The sequence below is a fragment of the Pocillopora damicornis genome, chromosome 3 (genome assembly GCF_964200805.1).
Source record: "Pocillopora damicornis chromosome 3, jaPocDami1.2, whole genome shotgun sequence".
In the NCBI taxonomy this organism is placed as follows: Eukaryota; Metazoa; Cnidaria; class Anthozoa; order Scleractinia; family Pocilloporidae; genus Pocillopora; species Pocillopora damicornis.
Window position 1 is genome coordinate 20,599,408 of NC_142672.1, and position 5,031 is coordinate 20,604,438.

The 5,031-nt window shown below is 38.1% G+C and overlaps 1 pseudogene across 1 annotated transcript in view; it reads right to left on the minus strand.

Moving 5' to 3' along the window:
• Nucleotides 1-2,929, minus strand: part of LOC113675335 (uncharacterized) — a 4,333-nt pseudogene extending 1,404 nt beyond the window's left edge. Inside the window, exons 1-5 of the transcript XR_016184742.1 lie at nucleotides 2,720-2,929; nucleotides 2,491-2,601; nucleotides 2,137-2,283; nucleotides 749-1,433; nucleotides 125-366 (exon numbers count right to left, since the gene is read on the minus strand). The product of XR_016184742.1 is annotated as an uncharacterized LOC113675335 (transcript). The remainder of the gene's footprint in view (nucleotides 1-124; nucleotides 367-748; nucleotides 1,434-2,136; nucleotides 2,284-2,490; nucleotides 2,602-2,719) is intronic.
• Between the last annotated feature and the right edge of the window lie 2,102 nt (nucleotides 2,930-5,031).

The following is a 5,031-nucleotide window of genomic DNA, read 5'->3' on the forward strand; positions in this document are numbered from 1 at the left end:
TGCTAGTAGACATACGGACAATACTATGCTCTGTGGAAAACACTGACTGAGAATGGTCCTGCACTATTTACTGAAAGTGACAGAGAAAACCCAAGCAAATGTTTGATGTGTGTACACTACTTACCTTGGCCTCTACCAACCAGGTTTTTTCAAACCAATTTCTAAGCTTGGGATTGGCTAACCAAAGGTCACTCTCCTTAACTGAGGACAGATTGTCTTGAAATGCTTCCTCTGTTGATGATTTGGCAACATTACGAAGCAGACTTAGGACCTCCTCCCTGCTCTCTGACAAACCATTTTCAGTTTTTCTCAGCCATCTCTCCCAGCTTTGTTCTCGGTGAAAGTCACAGATATATGTTGTGGTATCTATTAAATAAAAAATTAACTTCATAAAATCTTTATTTGGATACAATTTTTGTATTTTTTGAAAATATTGGAAACCTATAAGTAAAACCTTTTCTTTATGACACTATATATATATGAACTGGTTGGTTATGATTAATGGTAAGCCATCCAGATTAAACAATTCTTATTATCTCCAAAGTTATAATAACTGTTCTACATGCTAAACCACATTTAACCATATTTTTTAATTTAGTCTCTAAAGTAGGTCTTCAACAAGGGGAAAATTGCCAAAAAAAATATGCAGTTAGCCCTTGTGGTCAGCAAATGTATTAGGATGCTCTTATCAGCCACTCACATCAATTGAAGTCTAAGGTTAACATATATTTTATTGAAACATTCTTACCTGGGAATGTGCTCTCAGTGGCATTAATCTCCTCCTGGCAAAAGTCAGTCATAAAATATCATGGCTTCCAGCTTTCATTCCAATCTCGAAAGATTTCCAGTGCTTCCTGAATGGAAGCTGTTGTTTCCCTTTGAATTATAAAACATCCCACAACCGTGTAGTTAACATTTGTCTTGACAACCAGAAGAAATAATGGTAGGTCATATCTCATTGTCTTGTAGGTTGCATCAAGGAGGGATATTTCATTTCCATAAAGATTCATAAGATGTTTCTGCCAGGCTGTTTGATGTGCAAAGAGGAGTTTTTCAGTCTGCTCACAAGTCTCATCTGTTTCACTTCCTGTTTCGGCAGTAGCTGAGGTAGACAGAGCACTGGGTCGAAAATAGAACGAGTCCTCAGGATGCTCCTCACGCCAATTTTCTATTTTCCTTTGCAGGTTTTCCTGATCCACTTTGGACAGCAATTTTTTTACCGATGCCCGGTACATGTGGTTCCTGACATCCACATCTGTGGGATAGAAGCGCCTGTTTGTAATAGGAGGTGGAGTCTGCCCTGGAAAAAGTTCACATTTCACAAACTGTTTAAGGTGTCTTTTCATTTCATCAACAGTTTTAACACCTTCACCAACAAGCTCTTCAATCTTGTCTACAAGCCGTTTGTCAATTGGTTGCAGAAGACCACAAACCTTATTTGTTGAAAAAGAAGGAAAAAAATGGTGTTAATAACTATACAAATATATAATTTAATATGTATAATTAATAATAATACTGAATGGTCGATGATCCGCACGAGGTTAAGCCAATATTGTGGAATAGTTGTCACTGAGCCTGAGTAGAGTAATAATTATTCTACTCAGGATGTCAGTGGCATCCGATTAGAGGTATATTGCTACTGACATGGGTACTTTAGATTACAGTTTCTGGTATCGACTTATTACACTTTGCATGATGACCTGACTTTCCTTTTAAATTATGGGCACAAATTAATCAGAATGAACTTGTTTATTTTGTTGATCCTGTCTTAAAATCAAAATACAGTTTAATAGACAAAACGGTAGATTAAGAAAGTAAGTGACAGTACAGAAAAATGTGAAAAGGATGATAGCATCAACATGACACAAGCATGAAGCAAAGAAACAAAGCTGAGTCCCTGACAGAAATTGACCCATGACATCCCAAACGTCGGGCAGAAACTCTTTCCAGTGAGCTACAAGAACTCCCGGAGAGCCAGCCCATTTAACATGCATCCTGCATGCATACTGCTAGGTTCAGCAGTTTTATTTCCAAGCTTAAAATTCACCATTGTCTCATTTATCAGTACAGAAAAATTTATAAAAATGATCTTAGGTTTACTTGTAAGACCATTCATCGGACGGGTGCTTAACAAACCTCGCCAGTGATATGGTCTTTGTGTTCATCCTCCTTTGGTAGGTAGATATAGATTCTACGTTCATATGGAGGTTTTTGTCCACTGTTGGTATCAGTCTTTAGCTTTTTGGACATGTCCCGTCGAAGTCTCTCTGTGTCATCCCTGATCTACTTGTAAAGAGTTATTGTTAACAAAACTTTTACTTGTAATTTAGTACAGACTAATAATAAATTATGAGTATTGAGGTTACTATACTTAAAAATATGTTGAAAACATCGCTGTCAATAGCACACAGCAATAATTATAGTAATAATAATAATCATCATCATCATCTTCATCATCATTATCATCTCATTGTTTACAGACTGAAGTACCTTGTAACTTGGATATGTAATAACTTCTGATAGACGAATACTTGCAGTGCACCCGAATTTCATGGTGTCTTGAGGTAAAAATCTCTTCTTTTTGAAGGAGTGATCGCCAGCCTGTAGTTAAGAAGAAATAATAATTATAATGTAAGAAAAGAAACAAACAAAAACAAAAGGTTACTTAGATGGGGAAGAAATAGATTTTTTTTGGAATTTTAATTTGTCAAAAACATACCTTCTCATTGGCTTGTCTTGCTTTGAATGCCTTTTTTCTGTCTGGACCATGTTGGCAGTCAAACACCTTTGAGCCAATGATACTGAAGGGCACTCCATCAAATGGGATTTTGTCATCTTTAAAATAAACTTTTCTTGGCTTGGCAAAGGGATCTGTGACAACATCCAAAGAAGGAATTTTTGTTTGTATTTTATTTAATGCACTGGTCATTTTATCAAGCATTTCTGTTCTTTATTTCAAAGATTAAATGACACAATTTGTTTCTTTTTTTTACCTGCTTCACCTTTATCTAATATTCATCCATAGCCCTCACCTGCTTAACCCAAGCACGTAAGCTACAGTTGAATCCAGCAAGAACCCACACATTTTTTTTCAGATCAGGTGAAATTCGTTCTTAATAAAGTCAATAAGCCTATATGACAATACAAACATCAGCTAACCTTAGTTGTAATTTTTAGACAGATATTACTGGACATCCCAGTGAGAGGGAGGGGGGGTTCTACTCAATAATTTTTTATATAGGGGGGGGATCTGTCCAGTGGTCCAAACCCTTATCTTTTCATCTACTACTTTTGACCTGAAAAAGGTAGCCCTTTCATGCACAGCCTCTCAACATTCATAGTCCACTATGGGAGTAACCTCCCCCCCCCTTACACACACACACCCATAGGCGTATGGGCGCACCTTTCGGACTTGGGAAGGTGGTGACCTTGACCTAAATTTAAAAAAAAACTAACTGTTTAAAATTATCGTGTCTCACGAAACTAGTGTCACAATTCCAGAATCCAAATTTGAATTCTTGAAACCCATTTTATTAATTAATAATAAATAAATAGTTGTAAGTTAAATGTCAATGAAAAATTGTTTATTTCATCGAATGTCAAAACAATTGTTTGCGAATTCATCGCAGCAAAGTAACGCAACAATTTTGGAATGTTGGTAACGCTTGAAATGAAGTTCGTATATTGACGTCATAGTTGAAATCTTTTTTCAGGGAGTGACAGCATCTCTTGGATGTGAAAACTGTACCTCTATGATGTTTGATGTGTTACTGTAGGAAACTGTTAAATTCTTCGTGTTGAAAATTGCTTCGTAAAGTTCTTCTACGGATGCGTCTAATGTTAGTTTAGCGTCAGACTGATGGAGGATTTCCTCGATTATTGGGGTGAAGGCCTTTAACCAGATTAGTTCGTACTTTGAATTTCTTATAGCGATGCGTACGGAGGCGCTAGTAGCGCAAGAGGAGATGGGTTGTACTGCATTACAGTTGGAGCACTTGATGATGGTGGATGTTTCGGTTAGCGTGGCCTTTTCCGTCATTGAATGGTGACATTTATTACAGGAAAGCCAAGTTTGGAATGCTTCAGCGAGAGTTACCCTGTCAACAAATATGACGTCAATGTCGAAGAGGCTTTGAAAGAGCTGGTCGCTGGGAGGATTAAAGTGTTCTTCTAGTGGAGTAAGAGTAGTCGACGGGGTAGTTGTGAGGTACTTGGCATTGTCGTATGTTTTTATGCGTACTTGGATAACGGAGTAAGATTTGTGGTTGGATGCTTGTTGGATAAGATCACCCCACAGTGTCAGGCGGATGGTACCCGTACTGTCAGTAATGGTGCAACGATTTAACATGGGAACAAGAAATCCGTCCTTCATGATGACTTCTCGCACAGAGTCTGCGTCCAGTGTAATTATCCCCCTGACAGAGGCTATATGATTTTGGGGGAGGATTTGTATTTCTGTAATAGCCGTGAATGAGGTTTGCGGTTGCTGCGATGTGGTAGTGTCATATTCAAACGGAACGTCGCCTACAGCGGCTGGTTCGATGCGAGATCTTTTGCCCAGGATTAGATGTTGTTCTTCTGCATCGAAGATACTGGGCTTTTCTTTGATGTTAATGATATGAGCAGGTTTTTTCGATTCTTGGAAGTTTTCTACCAGCTTGTGTTTGCTATCGTCGTAACATACAGCTCGTCGCTTTTGCGTCTCGTTAATTTGGAAGAGGAAGGTGAAGTAGTGAGTGGATCCATTTCTGCTTTGCAAAACAGCAGTTGTATCGTGTATGTAACCTTTCAGGCTGAGTTGGTTGTTCATGTTTGTGGGAGAAGTGGAGAATTAGTACTGTATTGTTACTGTAGGTGCGAGATGTGGGTTTTATAGAGAAGAGAAGAATCGATATTAGCCAATGAACAGGCACACATATAAAGTAACGAATCAGCAAAGAGAGGTGATAACCAATTGGGTGGATGATCAACAAACTCGAGTTGATTTTGACATGCAGTTGCATGTGATAGGTCAAAGTGTAAAATAGAAAA